The sequence below is a fragment of the Corapipo altera genome, unplaced genomic scaffold (genome assembly GCF_003945725.1).
Source record: "Corapipo altera isolate COAL_440 unplaced genomic scaffold, ASM394572v1 48b, whole genome shotgun sequence".
Taxonomy (NCBI): domain Eukaryota; kingdom Metazoa; phylum Chordata; class Aves; order Passeriformes; family Pipridae; genus Corapipo; species Corapipo altera.
The window spans coordinates 11,684,485-11,705,352 of record NW_020884884.1 but is presented as its reverse complement, the minus strand read 5'-3'; the positions used below and the strand labels follow the sequence as shown (position 1 = coordinate 11,705,352).

Sequence of the window (20,868 nt, the reverse complement as noted above, 5' to 3'; positions counted from 1 at the left end):
AAACAGCTTGGACCTGTGCTAAGGCACAAGTTTAGTCCTCTGTGAGCTCAGATGTTTATTCCTAAACATATACCTATGGATGAAGGGTAAAGATGACAAGCAAGACCAAACACCCACAGCAGTTAACACCAATTTAAGTTAAATTATTTTCAGCAATCTCAATAACAGCAGAATTTGACCAACTGGGAGAACACCTGAAAATCCCACAGCCAAAGTGCTTTCTCTAAAATGAGAAGAGATTAAGAACCGTCTAGTGCAGACCTGAGGTATTTACATAGAAGCCGAATTTTCAAAATTATTTTGTAGCCAGAAGTACTATTGTAGGATCATTAAAAAAAAAGGCAAACAAAAAACAACCCATAGAACACCGGAGCCCTTAACACCCCATCTACATCCAGTATGCTGAGCACATTTGAAAAATCTGACCTTAAATTTTTCTCTCTGACGGGCTCAAAATCTGTTCTTTGAAGGAAACATGCTTGCTGTCATGTTAGTGAGAAAAGTAAGGGAGAAAAAAAGTGTAATCACAGTCATTTGAAACTGGGTATCTAGTTTGTCAAGATATGCCTGATTATTCTTCTGTATTATTTACTATGTGTACTTGTGCCAGACATAGGCATCAAAGTGTGATTTTTGCCTTGAGAGAGTTTCGCTAATAGAGAAGACTGAATTAAAAAAAATTTCTTAAAATACATATGACGTATCCCTCATGGAAGGCTGTAAAAGACCTTGATTCAAATTAGGATGGAAGGATGAAAGAAGAAAAAAAATAAAAATCTTTTTTTAATTTGGAAAGTGATGTATAGGTGAGAAAGAGTATGCCTACATTTTTAGGTTTTATGTTTGTTTCTCATTTTTGTTGTTGTTTGTTTTTTATACCTGACTTTTGTGATTGAGAAAAATCTGTTCAGGTAGGCCTTTTAAATTGAGAAGAGCCCAAATTAAACAAAATTCTGTTCAAAATTTTCTCCTACATTCCTTACACTAATCCTTTTGCTAAGGTAGAATGAAAGTATCTTAATTTGTTTTTCTACCTGTTATGTTGGTGGCTTTCGTTTCATCTTTCTTGACTTGATCAGCAGGGTTAGACAAACGAGTTTCCCTCTCTGCAAGAATCCATTTCATTTCATTGTTTACCTGAACAAGCAGATACACTGATGTTCAAGTCTCTGGGTCTCAGAATACTTAAGCAACAACTTTAAAAAGTATATTTTAAATACTATAGAGAAAAAAAGGAGGAAAAAAAACAACCAAAAAAACAATCTCTGCTGCTATTATGTAATCTGCTTTTAACAGGAGGTTAAAAAAACAAACAAACCCCACAAAATCCTACATAGCCTTGTTTTGAGAAACTGTCTTGTTTCCATTTAAAATGCTCAAAGAGTGAATAATATCAAATGGCCCTTTATCCAGGTGCACAAGGACCATAGACTGTGAAGACTAAGGGCCACTAACTTCTGCATGTGCTGCAAGGTTCAAAAGAGAGGTTTTCAGTTTTACTTTGCCAGATACTGAAGTCATGTGGTTAGGAAAGATTTTTTTTTTTTTTAAGATGGTCCACAATAGTTCAGAAATTGAAGAAGGGAGCTTAAAAATAGGTAGTGCTACGAAAGATAGATTATGTCACATAAACTATCTCATCTGATGTTTAGAGTGATGATTTCTGAATAGTTATGGTTAATAAGACCTGTTGTTTCTTCACAGCCACCTTACAGACCCATCAGCTCTAAAAAAGAAAAGTGTTTTTATTTGAAACCTTTTCCCGTATGAGACTGTGCAAGGGGGAGCAGAGAAGTCAGACACTCATCTGTCCTCCCACAGAGGGGAAGAAAGGTACATTTGCCACAGAGCTTTACTGATGTTTCCCTCCAGCCTGAGCACCAGCCAGGGGCTGCAGACAGTGCAGCCCTGCCAGGAGGCACCACAGAACTCACTGCAATTTATCACCACTCCGGGATTCGCAAAATCTACTTCCAGAAAAGTTGCAGTCCTTCTTTCTTGCCTACCAAGAAGCAAATCTCTCTTCCATATACATCTACTTATAGAGAAAACCTATATATATTATTTATATATGTGTACGTGTGCATACGTAAAATCTGTACTGGGAAGTATCAGCACAAAGGCTGATGACCCTTCTTTCAATCTCCTGATCATGCATAATGAACAGATATGGCAAGTAACAGCTGAAAAAAAATAGAATTGAGATAAATTAAACTATCTGTATTCAGGTGTTACAAAATGAGGCTGCTAATGGCATTCCTCTGAAGAAAGTTATCACTGGAAGGAGAGGCCCTGCTTGGCCATGGATGTCATTATCTTGACAAATGGGGTGGGATGATTTTGCTTAAAGAGAAAGGGAGGGCAGACACTTTTAATATTACAACAGTAAAACTGAAGCTGAATGGCAGTTCAAGGATTCCTCTTAACTTGCAGCACATAATTGAGGCCCTATCATTACCTCATTAGTCGAGCATACTGCTGTAAACTTTGAAAACAGCCTCTAAAGAGCCACTGAAACTGCTCAGAGCTTTGAGAAAACATTGTATTTAGGGACAAATACAATTATGCATCACATATTTTCTTACTCCAATGAAAGGATCTTTACATCGTAAGTCACAGACAACAGACATCAAGAGCAGCCTAAATGAATATGCACAAAATGAAAGCCATGACAATACCATGAAAAGTCAGGTCTGATTATTTTATAACACAGCTGGGCAGCCTTCAGGACCGTGTCCCAGGCAGAACCAAGACACAGTATCATATACATATGCTGCAGGGCCACTGCCCAGTTCCAGGCTTTGGGTCTCACTTGATCACATGGGTGCATATTATCTCTTCCTCAACTCCAATATTCTTTATGCCATTTATTTGCTTTTGCAGTTTCCAAAGATCTTTGACTTTCTGCAGGGTCAAAACTCACACAAAATTGGAGACAAGAACCTTAGCAGTCTGAAGAAAACTGTGCAGCTCTTGCATTGATACCGGAAGCACACGTACGAGTTATGCTCCTATCAGTACCATTCCAGAACAATTTTTTTTTTGTTTAATATGAACAGGTTAAACAACTTGCAACTGCCTAGTGAAGAGACAGCCTCCCTCCCTCCCTCTTCTAAGTGTCTCCTGCTGTCCATCTGGAATACCACCTCCTGGCCAGGTGCACTCATAAAAGGATACTTCTCAGCCCACTTAATTGTCCTCAAGTGACAGATGGGATTTGACTATAGCTGGTAAGCCATAAGCACATGAAGTAGATGAGCAGTTAATTAACAATGTTCTTGCTTCTGTGCAAATATCTGTAGAAGCTACGTACAAAAAAAATAGCCTTATCAAGCCAGTTAGTCCATTCTCTCTCTTCTAACACATTTTTTTCCTCATTTGTCACATTTTAAAGGTTTGGGTTCCCCTGCCCCCAGTAAGCTCTATTTAAAATCTCAAGTCACAAAGTTTCTATAAACTTCCTTGGGAGATTAGTGGAATAATCTTGAGTCTAATGAATCTTGAGGTCAATAAATCTTTTCTTTCCGTTCAGCCTAAAAATAATCCTTGAAAAATTGAGCAGGAAAAAAAAAATCATATCTGATAACTCTGTAGAACAATTTCTAAAAACAAAACTGTGCCTTCATGTTTCCTAGGACACATTAGCACTTCTGTAAATGGTTGTATTAGAAAAAGAATCAGTGCAGCTTTCTCTTGGAGGCAGGCTTCTTTCATCCTACCACATTAGAAAAATCTAGAGATTCTGATCATTAGAAAAAAAAAAAAAGAGAGAGAGAGAGGGAGAAAAATAGGGTAGGCAATGCAGTCAGCCTTTCTTATATTGCAGGTCAAAATCACAATGGTCATTATCTATGTGTCTAGACGAGAGGCAGTTGCACGACTTAAACTCATTATTTATTACTGAAAACAATAATCACTGAGAATTTTGGCTAAAGAATCCCCTCTTTAGGAACCCAGCTATTTCATAAAATAATTCAGGATTTCCTTAGGTTTTCAGAGTACCTCAACAGCACCTGATTAAAGGTTTTAAAAATTTAGCCTAAGAAAAATTATAGACATATTTTATATACAATATAGACATATTTTATTATATAATGTTTACCACATTTACTATATTACCTTTATATACTTATACCTGCTTTCTGATGTTCTTATGTGCTGAGTTTTGAGAAGTCTCATAACTTAGTTATTTGAACCATAATTTTCATAACTAAAATCATAACTATGAACCATAATGGTTCATAACTAAAGAACTGTAACAAAACAAGACATCAACCTAGACAGAAGTGAACTGTTCTGACAATGGTTACCTCTTTGTTATTTCTTTAGTCTCCCCTATATTTTTTCTCTTGGTTCACAGCCTTTCCTCTCTTCTTGCCTGTCTGAAAAGTCTCCTCTGAAGGATCCTCCACCAGCCCAAGCAAAAACTTCCTTGGTGATGCAAGGCAGGTGCCAGTAAATTATTGAAAGTGTTGCCCCTATTTACCATACCTTCTAACTTATTACGGGGATTAAACACTATATCCAAGAGCTCAGATTCCTGCACAGTAAGGAAATACAACCTTCCAAGAGACCTCTTTTCTGTACACCCAGAATTTATAGTTATTAGACTTTTAGAACAATATTTTCTCAAGAGAGAAAGCAGAATACTCTTTCTCCTCTTTCCAGCTTGAAGAGACCCATAATACAATTTGACTTTTTCTTCCCAATAAGTACATGAATGCCTATCAGTTCCCGCTACCAGATCTCAGCAGCAACTTCCTTGTGCTTCCACCAACAGAGCCAGCCACTGCAATTGTAGAGAAGCTATAGAGCAGGTGCAGAGAGAACAATTTTCACCTGACAAGGAGTGAAATACTATAAAAGCTATCTGAAGTATTTGAGTCAGAGACCATGATTATATCAGCACCATTTCTGAATCCAGGGTGCTAAAAACTTAGTAAATTCAGCAGTGAAGCTTTATTTCCATAGCCTGGTAGAAGATCACTGTTTCTGCCCACATGTGTAAGCACTGAGTAATTTGCACCTTCTTGCACCCTGCTGAGATACAGCTGTGGACTCAGACAAACAAGGCATCAGGCTGTGCCATGAAGACTGTAGGAATCAGCGTATCCTGAATCAAATCAGTCTGAACAAATCTGACTTATGTCATGACTATGGTATATCTAGCCCAGTATCTTGTCTCTGCTACTAGTTCAATAAGGGAAGCCAATCAAAAAACTTAAAAGCAATGCAAGTCTGTGGTGATAATTTTCCAGAATACTCTCAGCTTCTTAGCTATTTGTGGTCCAGTTAATGTTGTTAGCTGAAGATAATGTCTTTGCACATAAAAAACCCCTGTGTCTTTCTTTTGTTTACTTCTCCAATTGGTCTATAAATCAAAGCAAACAATTAGCAATCCCTGAATAGTGCAAAAAAGAGTTTCAGAGCTTTTCACAGTCCCAAGTGAAGAAATGCTTCATTTTCTTTGCTCTCGACCTGTCACTTGCCAGTTTAATCTGTTGTCCTCTAAGACTTGTATTGGAAGAGACAAGGAACAAAAATATTTTTCATTGTCTTAAATATCTTTATGATGTCAAGCCAGAGTAAATTCCTTCCAAGCTGTAGAGTAAAAAGGCAATTCAATCATTATTTGTTCAAGAAATGCTCCATAAATACATCCAGGCTGCCCCTCTCTGCATTTTTTCCAGTTCTTCTTCCAAGACCAGAACTGTGTAACATCACTGATAAGAGCACGGAAGTCTCTTAACGGCTCAAGCTGCACCCAAATGAACTGTTGTAGACAGTGAATTGTACTGGTTAATCCCTGTTAGTGCACGGTTACCACTAAAGACAATGACCAATTTACTGTAACTGGATAATCAACTGCTGTACCTACAGAGCAGTACCACTTAGTACCGAAGAGAAAAGCTCACACAGTACTTTCCAGGGATGTCCAATACTCCTACAGGGACTAGACCCCTAAACTTTAAACTTTCCTAAGCTAGAGAGTATGGGAAGGCATCTCAGCAAATAAGGATATATTTGTGGCGTCAGCCAAAATCTCTTCCTTCTGCCATTCTAATGAATCACTGCCTGAAAAATCTCAGGAAATCAGAAATCATGTTTATTGATGACACAGGGAGTTAAGCATCTATAGTTAGTAATTACTGCTGTTCTTACTTCTCTTATGGATTATGTGTGCTAATCACACTGATTGTTTTTGAATATTTATTTTGTTTTTCTCTCCGCTGTAGTCACATACTAGCTTTCATATCAAGAAGAAGTTAAAATGCTGCTGCTGACTGCACAAAGAGGGAAGTTAGAGTGGGACATCAAAAAAAGCTTTTCCCAGGCAGTGCATCTTCACTCAACTGAATGTCATGAGAGATAAAGTGTGTCCGAGTAATTATGGGAGTTATCATTGCAGCTGACAGACACAGAGGACCATCACCCTGTTTTGGGTAACAGAGGTTTAGACAGCTGAGACTGGATTGTAGTCAGTAGAATGAGGGACCAGTTGCAACTCAAACAAATCACACCAAATGTGAAATGGGTGATGACCATCTGCAGTGCAGAACCTTATTGGGTTTGATGGCATTTTTTTGTTTGTCAGTGCAGACTTAAAGGCATTCCTGTAAAAGCAATAAAGAAAAAATTTGATCAAGGGACTTACGATTTTTTTTATGAGTTCACATGAGTAATTATAAATCTTGTAAAAGGTGACTTCTACATTTTTCCCCATATGAACCATTTATGAGCAGTTTGCATTTTTCTCAATGAATAACTACAACAATAATCTTAGGTTACGTGAGTTTTTTGATTTTGCTAGTTTGACCATTTTCAGTATCAGAGGCTGAGGTTATGTTTATCTGCAGAATGAGGACAGGGAGACGAGAATTCCTTGAGCTCTTCATCTGAAAATTTAGGGAATAAATCAGCCATGAGCCGACACAAATTACGTCCTCCAGAACTTCAGCTGAAATAAGGAGCCCTAAAAATTAAGAGGCCAAATAAATCTTAGGTGTAGCATAATAAAAGCACAAATGCTGTATATTTTATATAAATAAAAGGTTTCAATCCATCACTGGAGTAAAATAACTGTATCAGTAGAATTTCTCTTAGTGTGAATTTCATCAGTCAGTATGACCATTCACAATATTAAATAAAATATACGTGAGGAACAGGGGGTTTTCCTGGACATATGCTTGGAAGATTTATAGCATTCCAAGCAAGACAGAAAACTAAGTGTAGCTATTTTTGCTTTTTTTATTTGTTTGTTTGTTTTGATAATTCCAGATGCTGGTATATCCATATCCCTCCCAAATGACTATTAAATAAACCTAGCAAAAATAAACATAATGTATGTCATGATTAGTTTTTTCTACTCAGTTAAAGCATGCAAAAAATTGTACAAAAGGGTTCAGTGGCTCCTACTTTAGCTAATGCTTACTATCTGAGTACCATTTTCATAATAGTCTTGCTGAAATAAAAAGCCTAAATGAAGATTTCTAGTGGCCTTACTCGTGTAGGCATAGCTCACTTTGTTGCTGTTGCTGCACAGCTGTGGGATTTGATCTGGTTTCCATTCCACCAGTTTAGCAGCACCTCACCACTGTCTAAGCATCAGCACGAGGACATCCAGTTTAATGGCTGATCCGATCAACAGCTCTGCTGTAAGACACTGCCTGTGTTCAGACTACTTTAAGCCAAAATCCATGTGCCAGTTATCTTGCTTTTGGAGTAGTAACACAAACCCAATTTATATGGAAAGCATCAAGGATCAATTCATTAATATTTGTGGAAGATGTGCTAAAAGTAGATCGAGTCGTTACTACAGTGTCAGCATGCCAATACAGAGTCTCCAAAGGCTCTGCACTCTAGGAATATTTTGATTTAAGCTATCAGAAACTCCTCATTCCCCTTTCCCATGGCTGAGAGAGATGAATCACCTGTAAAGGATAGTCCCTAACATATTTAGAAGTGGAGTAGTTGCAAGCTTCATTTTTATGCATAAGAGAATATGAACCATGGACCAGCCAACAGCACTGCCAGTACTAAGAGCATTGAACAGGTAGCTCCTCTAGCACAGGAAACTTTCTTACTTTTTTCAGCTGCTTCTTTTACTTTTCATGTCTCAGGTGATGAAGTCATTTTTAGTTCTTTGATGATCACTCATTTGTGTCCCCCCTCACCCTCCGTTGCTTCCGCACAGATACATTTCAGAGGTTAATTCTCTCTAGAGATAAGGACAGCTTACGCATGTGTTCATTGCCATTTTATCTTCATATTACCCATCCCATGTACCTTAAAAAAAATTCAGCATTTTTACAGCCTGTTTTGTTTAGAGAAGCCATAAACTGTCTGTTCCCTCTGTGCATAACCATCCACAAAGAACAGATCTACTAGGGCAAGAAAACAAAAAAATGAGAAAACAGGAAAGAAAAAATTCTACAACAAGAAGTGGAACTATCTCTGTATGGCTATCAGCAATCCTAAAAATGTTAGGAAAGCGTAATTTTATGAGAAATTGAGAGAAATTTTTGACTTATTTATATTAGACTAACTAATTATAATTTGGAGAGTATCAGTTTTGCAGAAAATACAAAAACTTATTTTCTTTAAAAATAGAACAAAATGCCGCTTTTCACATGGTATAAAGTCTGCTTTCATTTTAAAATAAAATCCAGAAACATTCTAGCCAAAAGTATTTAAAACTAAAACAAATGAAGATATTGTTGACTGACAACACCCCCACACAGACACACATCCACTCCCACCCCCACAACATAGTAAACTAATTTAAACAAAACCTATTCTCTAAAGAAAAAAAAGTTAATAGAACCATAGAATGGTTTGAGTTGGAAAGTTCTAACACCCCTGCCATGGACAGGGTCAGATTTCACTAGACCAGGTTGATCAAAGCCCCGTCCAACCTGACCTTGAACACTTCCAAGGATAGGGCATCCACAACTTGTGCTTAGTCTTGTGCTCATGAGATTGCCATGGGCCTACTTCTCGAGCTCCTCCAGGTCCCAGGCTGACTGGAAGTTCTTCACCACCTCTCATTAAGTTGTCTCTCTCCTTTTGCCAACACAGTTACTCCCCTGAGTGTATTCTTCATGTTCACTAGTCTTATAAACCCTTCGTAAACATCAGTACTCTTAGGCTTAAGACAGGTCTCTAACATATGTTACTATTAACTCTGACTGCAAAAGTAGAAGTGGAAAGCAAAGTTATGCCTACGGCTGAGAATGCATCTAACCATATGTACACACATATGTATTGAACATATATGTCTAATGATTTGGAAAAAGAAATTAAAAGGGATAGAAAAGAATTAAATATATATATTGTTTTGAGCTGACTTGTGATATTTTATTTAAACAGAAGGAAAATATTTTCTTTAAGTTGGACTCATTTCACCTTTCCAAAAACATTTATTGATTCTGCAGTGGAAATTTAATTATCAGAGCATTTAATTTCAAATTACCATTTCCATTTCAGAAGTGACTTAATGTATAATACACAACAGGAGAATACCTTTCCAAAATTAAGCAAATTGTAATCATGACAGTTGTCCTCCCTTTTCCTTTCTATTCAAATGTGGGTTTTTGCAAACTGTTAGACTTTCTTAACTGATGTCATTGTGATTTTACTGCTTGATGCTTTATAAGCATTCAGTAATATATGATACTCTATTACAATATGATTAAACAAAAAGAACTGTGTGTTGGCAAGGCAAATTTTTTTTTCTTGTTCCTGGTAAGACTACAGAAATAAATAAACAAAAAAGCCAAACAAAATTAAAACCAAACCAATAACAATAAAAGGGCCCCAAAATAAGTTTTAAAGCAAGTTTATAGCTATAGGAGAGATTGTTTTGAAACAAAGTGGAAATTATTCTGAGAATGACGATCTAAGATCCCATATTCTTTCCTAACAGCTCTCAGATAATGTTTTGTTTAAATGTCAGAAAGGCTTTGAAAATTTAATCAGGAGTGGAAGGAACGGAAACAAAGATCCAAAACTATATTCTTTTGTTCTTAAATGTTTTTGCCACCTGTGACTAAAGTCTCTGCAAATATGGCATAATCAGACTGGGGCATGAACACATCCTGGCTTCCTATCTTGAAATACTGTGACTGAAGAAACAGGCTTCTGAAAACAGACCTGATTTGCTGCACAAATGAAGTTCAGATTGCAATTTTCTTTTTACCTAAGCCATCAAGACAAGACATATTTAGGAAGAACAGCTGGCTGCAGAGTTCATTTTTGCCCTTCATGTACTTGTCAATATAAAGAAAAGGGAGGAATTACTATGAGAACATATGAGTGTAACTACATCACACACTAAACTTGGAAGGCATTTTATTTAGGATTTCCTAAAAGATACTTGATTTCCATAATAGAAGGACTTTTGTGGAAAACTATGCTTTCAACATATGCTTTAAGCTCATCACAGTTTCATGATAAAACAACAGATGCTATAAAAAAATTAAAATTGAAAGCAATTCCTTAAAATGAGCATGATTAGACTAACGCAAAATAAGTAATAACCTTTGTAAGTAATAGAAAGAGAGAGCATAGCCTAACAAAGACCTTATTCTGAGGTCTTTCTCCAGTGTGTGGTGAGGTGGTGGTGTAAGGGCCCATATATATGTGTGTACAAAGTATACCCCAACTGGGTCTCAGTTTCAGTTAGGTCACCACGTGATCTGTCTGTGATTTAATGCTAACTACAGCACCATGGGAGCAGGAAGATGTGCCAAATGAGAGGACGAGATCAATGAGCTGTGCTGGAAAGAACTGCAGCAGCTGTTACTTGGCCTGAGGGTATTATTTATTTTTAAATTTAAATCATATAGTTGAGATAGAATGCGACATAACTTTGATTTTTCAATTCTGTGGTAGGACATCGATGTAGGATAGAAGTCACTGGTGCACAGAAATTCACCATGTCCTACATCAGCCTTCTTGCAGGAGGATGGACTGCTTCCTTTTCTTGGCACAATCTCAAATGTAGTGAAGTTTCCTGAGCCATAGACCCACAGGATTATCACAGACATTTGTTTTGCTATCACAGCATTAGACACCCAGCACCTAAGAGACAGATCTCAGCACTCACTCTGGAAGAGACCATACGAAGATGGACCAGGCAAGTTTTAGAAGTCTCTTGCATTAACTTGAAAGCTTGTTGATAGGTTCTACTAAGAAAGGAGTGGTTATAAGTACTAGATGATAACAAAAAACTCTTTCTGTTCAGGAAAAATAAAAACAATAAAGTATTCTCATTCAATTCATTGATCCAGCGAGGTGAATCAAAAAAAATTGATACAACAGAAACAAATGTACAGAGGGCTTAAATACATTTTCCCATGCTTACTAAAAGGTTAAAACAGGTTAGATGTGACAAATAAAACAACCTACGGTGGCCGAGGGCAGTATCAGCTATGTATAATGTGACCAAAGACACACATCATAAGTCTATCCTTAACCTAGTCTGACACTCTGGCTCAGTAGTAAGAAGGGTCACAGAAATAACTAAAGAGACAGAGACAGCTCTTAGCTGTACCACAGCTGATTTTTCTTTCTCTCTTCCCTCACATCTTGCCAAAATTTTTCCAGTCTTTCTCACATGAAACTGCTGTCACCCAGTCCTGAATCTTAAAGGAAATGTCATTAATTGGTGTCCCTGAAACTTCATCTCCCACCAGCCGGAGGACCATCAGGTCCAGTCAGGGTAGGGTGCTGAGAGACCGTGGACAGGGGAAAGTTCATTCTCTGTGAGACTTCTAACCACACAGTATAATTTTGAAGCCTATCAACAACCTTCCTTTCACCTCAAGAAGTTATTACTGTCAAAATGCATCTGGGGAGCTATGAACAGATGTAGATGTGCTGATAAAGAAAGGTCACTCTGTCCTTCCAAAGCACTGTCGGCTGAAGCATTCATGGCTTGGTGTGCTACTTGGTCATGTGAAACAGGATTAGAAAATATTCACATACCTCACAGTGGTACTTGAAAAACAAATTGAGATTTTTCAGGGACAACTACAAGATATTTTGATTATAGGTAGCCTTCAAGAAAAAAAAGAAAAAAACCCAAAAACCCAAAAACCCTTGATCCTCTTCTCCATGAGAGTTTCTAGGAGCAAACACATTTTCCCACTGAACATTTCCAAAGGAGATAAGTTATCTGACCTGACAACAGGGAGAAAGTGCAGTCAATAATTTGGAGAGCAAGTAATCAATGTTGTACCCTTATTTAAAAACCAGTATACAGTAAATATCTACCAGCAGCAGTGATAACATTCACTTACACTGAAGATAACTCATACAAAATGCCAACTTGCTCTCAGTTTAGGAAGCCAACAAAATGGTCTCAGTCCAGATAATTTACGTTCTATCAATACAGTTTGGCCTTTTTCTTTCTTAGTTTAGTATACTTGTTTCACATCCAAACCATGCAGGGCTTTCTGAGTATCACAAGTATTTACCTAGTCACAGGAATATTCACAAATGGATGGAGATCAAATGACCACTTAAATGATTGGGAAGGTTTTAATTTTTATCTCTAAGGAGACAGACATTTGTTGTTGGCTACTTTCAAACCAGACAGGGAATACTGAACGAGCCATGACAGACATTTTTTTCCTCGACTTTTCCTTTTGCCATTTGACTGCTCATTGTTTTCATTCTGTACTGAAAGAATAGATACATTTTTTTAAAGGCTATTAGAGGGACCTAATATGAATCCTGGTACGTTCAGTTTTTTTCTTTCTAGCAGCCATACAGGTGCTGCCCTTTCACTGATATCAGAGCCCATCCATCCTGCCACTGCAACAGGGGATGTGGCATGTTTAAGATATCCTCTTTTCTTTTCCCATTCTTAATTTTTATCTTTAGGCTGCAACAAAAGAAGAATTACTCATTCTGACTGACATGTATACTGAAGCTTTTCTGAGGAGCTTAGACATGACAAGAGAATGGCTAAGGATCCTTGGTAAGTGTTGCCATTTTGAGCACCCTCGCTCCTCAGTCTGCTAAAGCAAATTGCAACTCTAAAGGCAGAAGAAGAAAAATTCCTTACTTCTTCACCAATGCATCTATGTCCTCCAATATCAAAGCTGTGTCTGATCACCACAATTCATGTGACTTGATCGTATTTAGGTTTTCCATAGTCTTTCCAATGATGTCTCCCAACTAAGTCAACTCAAACTCTACAGTCCTAACTGGACAACTGTTGCAATTTGTCTGAGTCCTTCTCATAAAGACCTATGCACAGTCCTGACCTACCTCTTCTGGCTTCAGGAAAAGAGTAACACTAATAATTTTCTGCACCAATGCCACACATGTGTTTTCCAGGGATTTTCAGTGCATCATCACATCTATTAAAATAGCCAAGGTGCTTTCAGCCATCATGTACTTTCTGTTGATTTTATCTTTAATCCAGCTTCTATTCTACTCAGACTCTACCTTGCTGTGCACCAGCCCTACCCTATCCCTCTGACCAACCATTGTCCAGGACCCAGGATTTACTGCTATTCCAGGGCTCTCTCCTTATCTCACCTCTTTCCATAAGACCACACTGATAGCAGATCTGTCGGAGGATTAGAGACCAGTTCCTTCTTGAGGTGTGATTAGCAGAAGCCTCCTAAATGCTCCATTGCACTGCTTGTACTATTGCTGCAGCCATCCTGTCCTAACTACTGTAATTTAGCTGCCATATTCTCTCAGCACATAAGTTTTCCATAGCTGGAAGAAAGATATCAAGAGCAGACTGTCAGAGGCCTTGATATTTCACAGCACTTGTCAAGATGCTCCTAGAATAATCCCATTTAGCCAAATAAATTCACTTCCAGGTAAGGCTTGGCAGACAAAAGTTTTCTGGTCCCAGGAGTTGAAAGGAAAGTCCCTACAGTTTCCTTGTCCCAAACTGAAAGTATGTCAGCCTTCTAATGATCTAGAAATATTTAATTCCAGTTCAACTCAAAGATTTGCTTGTCATTTAACAAAATGGGATTTTATGATCAAGTTTCATATGAATTATTTTCAGTTTTCATATAAAATGCATGAACTGGAAAGAAATAATAAAATTTATCTTCCAGAAAACAAAGTAAGATGGGATGTTCTGGAAATTTTGTCCCTATAGTTTTTTCAGTCAGGAAATTCATAAAACTGACAATTTTCCAACCGTGTTTCTTTCTGATAAAAAATTGTTTTTCCTGAGGAAAACAAAAACATTTATACTGAAAAACTCCCACTCAGCTTTGCCTTCTATGTAGGTCAGTAGTGATTCTACATAGGACCAGACCCTGCCAACACATCTTTTCCGTTTCTCCCATGTTTTCAAATCAGCATTTTTTTAACTGAAGATATGTTTTCCAACTTTTCCTGTGACTGCTCATTTCATATGCTGAAGTTGGCATCCTGGATTTGTCACAAATGTTTTCCCATGAAGATGAGAGATGTCTCTGATGTCATCAGAGACCTGTATCACAGGTAGGACAAAACAAATGACAGGAAGCGAGAAAAGTCAGAAACACTGTCATGTAAATATTCTGAAGTAAGGTGATAATTGCTACTGCAAGGGAAGCAAAAATACTTCTAAATTATGTGCCCTTTTCCCAGTTTTCCATCAGACATTACTGTAGGCCTTCTAATGACCTGTTAATTTCATGCCAAGGTTTGAGCTCCTAGAAGCAAAAGTATTTCTTACAGGCTTTCCTCCCTCTGTACATCCTGGGTGGAGTAGGGCTGGGCAGAGAGTAACAGCTGGCCCTTCACTGCAGTGCTGCATCACACTGATTTGCGATTTGTGGGTTTTGTTATTATTCTGGTGCACTCAGATGAAACCTTGTCTTTTGTCACAAGTTTCAGTTGATAACTGGAAGCTGTTCAGCCCTTGCAAGCACACGCGGCCTCTGGACACTGACAGAGTAAATCTCAGCCCCTTGGTGAGATCCTTAGTTATTACAGTCAGATTCTACATGGTTAAAGCAAAGAGGAGTCAAGGAATACAGCAATGGCATATTTGCTGTTGGACAATGATTACAGAGTCATCTGGACTGACTCGAAGGAGCCACAGAAGTCTTCCTTCTGCCCTTCAAAAAGAGTGTTAATGCTTTTCAGTCCAGCACCTAGAGGACAGTTAATCTCTCTACAGAAACAAATCTATGACAGCACACTATGACAAACACAAAGAGAGTAAGGCTGAGTGTTCAGTCCAGAAAAAAAGACTGAGTACACACTTGGAACAAATTACCCTTTCTTTCCCAAAGGTGATCTTTGTAGGTCAAGGCTGAAATGCATTAGCAATACAAAAAGGGATTTGGGGGTGAACAGGTGCTGTCATTATCCCCTCCCTCCCCTCTGTGAGGGTGTATGGCAAACGCAGTACCAAGGGTTATCAGTCCACAACCCCTCAGCAGGGAGTTAAGCCACTTGAAGAATATTCCTGCCTACTACTGGTTAAACATTGATAATTTTGATTCAGCCTCCAGTTTTATTTGTTTTTTTTTTCCCACAAGGGCAACAAAAAAAATGGCAGAGTGAGGGGGAGGGGGAGACAGATCAAATGGATCTGTAGCCATTACATTGCAAATTGAGTCAGTGGCCAGGGTAGTCCACAAAGAGGGGGAGCAGAAGCACCCTGACTAGGTTTACCAGGGAGCTGTCAGCTCAGGTCCACCTAAGCAGCAGGCAGAATAGAGGCTACAGGGCAAGTCTGTATGTGCCATTTGCACCTCCCATTGGCAAAAATGATCAGTTGTGGCCCAACTGTAAATTTAAACAAGAAGCACTAATTCTGTGAATACCAGTATGGGGCAGAGAGGACAGCAGCAAACAGGGACTCTGAGGCTGAGTCACATTTCTAGGGAGAACAGGACAGTTACTCTCTCTGATCCAAGAGGTGATACAGATCTTTGCTGGGTTTCATGGGTTAAAATTACTTGGTTCATGATAATTTTGCTTCCTGTCTCCTAGCAGTTTGGTTTTTATTGCATCCACTCTCTCACTGAGAATTAGAAGCAGTTTCAGAGAAGGTCTGAAGCTCTTCTTTGTGCTGCTGCGATGCAGCAGCTCCTAGCAGAGCACACACAAGAAGCACTCTGTTGTGCTCCAGTGGTGATCTGTGGGCAATGCAAACTCACTATGGACACAGGGCAAGCTGTAAACAAGAAAACTGTAATCAGTAAAAGAAACTATCTATTTCCCTTCTGTCTCACCACAAGGCCAAATTTGCCTTAGTACAACCTCTGTACACATCAAGGTCCAACCGGAAATTGATCCCCTGCATGATAATATTTCCTCTTTCTGTAGGAACAGAAAATCCCTGTAACTATTGTGTGGCATCTGCTGGACTTATTCATGATGAACATTGTACAATAAAGTTAAGAGGTGTCAATTTATTTAACTGTGACTTTATAGACTGAAGTGATGCTTACTGTTTGACTGCCTCTTCTCATCAAAAGAGTTTTTCTGTCATATTAATCCCAAAGATGGAGCAGATAAATAAAACTTACTCATCTTAGTATCTCCACGACATTGCCCCAAAAAGACTAGATCAGTTAGTCTAAAAAAAATTAAAAATATTCTTGCTTTAAATCAATGCTCTTTGTCTCTTTTAGATAGGTAGGAGTTACCCAGTTTAAGAAGCCTTCCTTACATACATTACCACAACTGATCATTTTACATTTCCAGTTGCTAATCTATCATACAGGGACTTGTTGACTGCACTGACAATTTCTTTTACTTCATTAGTTTCTTGTTTTATTCAGTCATGCACTTCCTTTGTGTCCCAAAAGTATGCATATGTCCATGCAAATCAGGAAGAGACTCAGTTTCCATTTTGCTGTTTCTTGTCCTGTGCTGCCACTTAGATGCTTCCCCCACCTCAATTCTCATTACACTTAATCTTGCAGGAAGCATACATGTCTGACGTCAGACAGTCATGACATAGCATATACCTGTTTGTGTACCCCATCCCCCACATGCCCACTTTGCCAGTTCTGGATGTCCATCACCAGAGGCATCACTTTACCAAGAACACCAGCCTCTGTGATAGCAGACACTGAAGTGAGTGCCTACTGCCCCTCCACACCTTTCACTCCCTTCCCATCTCTAGCTGTTCCTATGTCTTCTGTTTCTTCATGTGACATTTTCCAAGGTCCCCACTCAATACCGTGTGGTTTCATACGGAGCAGAGTTGACCTGTTCAGAAAAGTTCTTCCTTAGCTTTGCAGGATTTACAAATTCCTCCAGAAAGCTGAAATCACTTTCACAGCTTTATTCCTCAGTTCTCCTGTATTAGACACCAAACTACCCTTTATTTTAAACATCTTTCCATTACTGTTTTAAAACAACCAGGAAAAAAATCCTACAGAAGCTTAAAAAATATATATTCTTTTTGAAGTGCCTTTTCATATGCAGAGAAGCAGAAACAAAAATGAGATCCATTTCTCCACATGAACAATCTTATCTAAGCTAACATGAAAAGGGAGATAAAGTTATACCTTTCTCTTATGCTATAAGATGCATGACTGAGGTGTTTTTTACCATCAGAGGTAACTGACTGTAAAATGTTTTGGGTACATATCTATATATGGTTTATATTATAACTATACAGTTTAAATATATATATGAAAAAAACCTCGTACTTACCTTTGAGAAGTAACATTTATCCTAGGTTCAGTAAAATAGTCTCAGACAGGCACTTAGACCTTCTTTCTATGCCATGCATCCTTTTTCCAAAAGAAGATAGAATCAGAAAAAAATCCCGGTTGATCTCTAGCAAACCAAAATGCAGACAAGATTGTTTGTCAGATGCAGCCTGATTCAATGAAGTCCGAGCGTGTGAATCCCTGAGACTCCTTGTTCAGTAGTATCCAAAGCACAAAAAAGAGAAAGAAAGAAAAAAAAAAGAAAAAGAAAAAGAAAGAACAAAAAAAGTGAATAACTTGTTCTTTTCCTGTCTGGTTTAAAAAACCCAGTCTTGGAGGACTAAGCAGCCTGCAGGCTTTTCGAGCATTCTGATCCTAGTGCATCCCAAGATAACACATGCATTTTGGTATTGCAAGTCTTCAATTTCATACTAGCAAGCCCAGCTTCTGTGTATGTCTGTGTGTGTTGAGGTGGGGGGCCGAGTTGTACCGTGGGGGGAAGAGAGACTGGGAGACACACACACACACAGTCACGCAGAGATGGAAAAAGGAAAAGCAGCAAAGTGGAGTGATCTCACAAAGTGCTCTAGATGGCAGAGCCTGCACGGCTTGTAAGACAAGCAATGTGCACACACGAAAAAAAAAAAAATGGGGGGAGGAAAAAAAAAGAGAGAGAGTGAAAAACCCGAGAGAACTAGCAGGCAGCTTCAGGAATTTCTTCTTACCTCTTCTGACGATGCAACATACAGCAAGTGCTTTGTGCTGCATAGGAATCCGTGCAGGCACGACTCAGACAGACCCCTTACTTCTGAAATAAACAAATATGTAGCATAGGAAAGGGGAGAAAACCAGAAACCAGAGGCACAAGGATACAAAAAGAAGCTAAGAGTAAGATTGTCAGAGAGGAGGTTTGAATGGGTGGGAGGCGAATAGTTGGTACAGAAAGAGGCATCCAAACTCCTGGTCCTAATACAGATTGGCTCTGTAATTATGTGACAAAGCACTGCCCTCTAAGCCATTGCGTAATAATAGAAACCTAAGCTGTGTAGACACAGCCTGACATGCTAAATCCGCAGGAGCTACACTCAACATTTGTCAGTAGAAAGCGTGTCAGTTCTCTGGGGGCGGAGGAAGCTGAGGGAAAAGGGAAGGGAAGAGAAATTTTACTGCAAAATGCAAGAACTGCAGCTGCAAAGAGCTCTCAGGTGTGCCGATGCCTGAAATGTTATCATGGAAGTCATATATTATCTGTATCTATGTAGGGAGAGATAGACAAATACAATATATGGTGCTCAGGAACGTGGTTTAGTGGTGGATTTGGCAGTGCTAAGTTAACAGTTGGACTTGATGATCTCAAAGGTCTTTTCTGACCTAAACAATTCTCTAACTCTAATAACACTGTCAGCTCCATTCGTGCTATTCAATACTAGAAACAATTTTCCCTTGCTATATTTTAGCAACTTGAATGACAAAAAGAGGAACAGGTTGTCCGTGTAAAATATTATTATTTCTAGTGCTGGTGGTGAGGAGTAGTTCTTCCTTTGTACTGAACAGCATTGGAATGTCTAAATAAAACTTGAATTGAGATAAAGGAACTCAGGAGGATTGATCAGCCTTTCCCATTTACCGGCAGGTTCCACTCTCCAATCCTCCAGACACAGAGACACACATTTTCTTCTACCTCTCCTGGTTGAAGAGGCTTCTAGACAGAGCCAGGAAAAAGACGAGTGCTGACTAAACAAGAGGAGATAAAAACCCAGCTCACCGAAATTGCCACACACCAGTATCAATTCAACAACAGACAAAATATTTAATAATGCACATGGAAGGAATGAAAAAAATCCAACAAAACCCAAGACAGTAGTACAATTTTTCAGTGGAAATTTGCCTGGAAACTGTGACCCTGACTCATACCTATGGTCCATCTAATCCAGTATGCTGCCTCTAGACAGGGATGAGCACTACACACCTCTGAGGAATTTGAATGAATTTGTGCTGCCAGGGCTAGACGGAGAGGGCTAACCTGTTTGTGGGCAAAGCTTCTCCTTAATCCCTGTTCTTTAAAGATTAGTTAATGCACTGAGCAGTGGAACAGTCTGCTTCTGCACATCCAGTTTAAACATGTAAGGTTTGATTCTGAGGTTCTTTGTAGTTAGCATAAAGTACAGCTCTTTTTAGGCACCCTAGAGTTAGAGACTAAAATCTTCTGATGCTTTGTAAACATCCCAGTGTGAAAAAAAGGGCAAGAGTTCAGAAAGAGCTACAGTATTTCAGTCTGAAGGGTGAGAAGTATATTTTTATAGCCTCATCTAGGCTAATTACTCTCCTTGTTTACTCCTTACTCTTGGTGGAAATATTAAATATGTTTCAAGAGGCCATCCAGCGAAGGTAGAAGAACCAGGTCACCCAAATATTATGCAAATAACGAATTTGGCTCCTAGAAAGTAAAACAAGACTTAATTAAAAACTTTGAAGATACTTTTGAGAATGGCTGCATAGAGCAAGAAATACTTTTTTTTGAGGGGTAGATTCTGGTGCAAACTTCAGATCCCTTACTGTAACCTGTCTCACTCCTTTGACCCACGCCTGCTGCATTCCCGGTGGCTCTATCTATATATCACTATATAGATAGCGATATGGGGGATAGACTGTGGTTAAACAGAGGAGGAAGTACTGCAGAGAGAGCAGTTGCCTATTTTGCAGCCTTGGCTTTATATGGAACAGTGCTGAAGGGCCCTTTTGGAAGGAAAGCTAAGAGTTACCACAGTCAGTAATCTCACTAGGCATTGAAATAAATGGCCTGAACAAAGGTAGATTTGAGAACCTGAAAGCTGACAAACTAGGTATTAAATTTTTAAAACTTACTTTATTTTAGATGACTGAAATGTGAATTTAGGAAGCTAACTTTAAACTTAACTCCTGGGAATCCTGGGCCAAGTATGTTGGTTAGAAAACCAAATCAAAGCTCTAATCTCGTCAGTGCCTTACAAAATAAATGTCAGTGCATTGCAGACAGAGAAGACTTCTCTTAATGACATCAGGAATTAATAATAGACTCTGAGGCTAGTGTTTCAGAGTTTGATTTGAAAGGAAAATATTGCTTGCAATGACAGAAATCAATGTACTACACCAATGCACTCCAAAAATCTTCCAAAAATCTTTCACCAGCTACAGTTTTTACAGTGAAAATTACCAGTGAATAATAAAAGGTGATATAATCCTG

The 20,868-nt window shown here is 38.6% G+C and overlaps 1 protein-coding gene across 4 annotated transcripts in view; it reads right to left on the bottom strand.

The window, feature by feature from the left end:
• The window catches only part of LRFN2 (leucine rich repeat and fibronectin type III domain containing 2), a 156,593-nt gene extending 137,870 nt beyond the window's left edge, over positions 1-18,723 (bottom strand). For 2 of the 4 annotated variants that reach the window (XM_027641692.1, XM_027641694.1), the window contains exon 1: positions 17,647-18,213. The gene's annotated coding sequence lies outside the window, so the exon portion shown is untranslated. Of the gene's footprint in view, positions 1-13,551; positions 13,648-17,646; positions 18,214-18,370 lie in introns of those variants that run through there. The other 2 variants (XM_027641693.1, XM_027641695.1) reach the window with 2 other exon arrangements.
• Between the last annotated feature and the right edge of the window lie 2,145 nt (positions 18,724-20,868).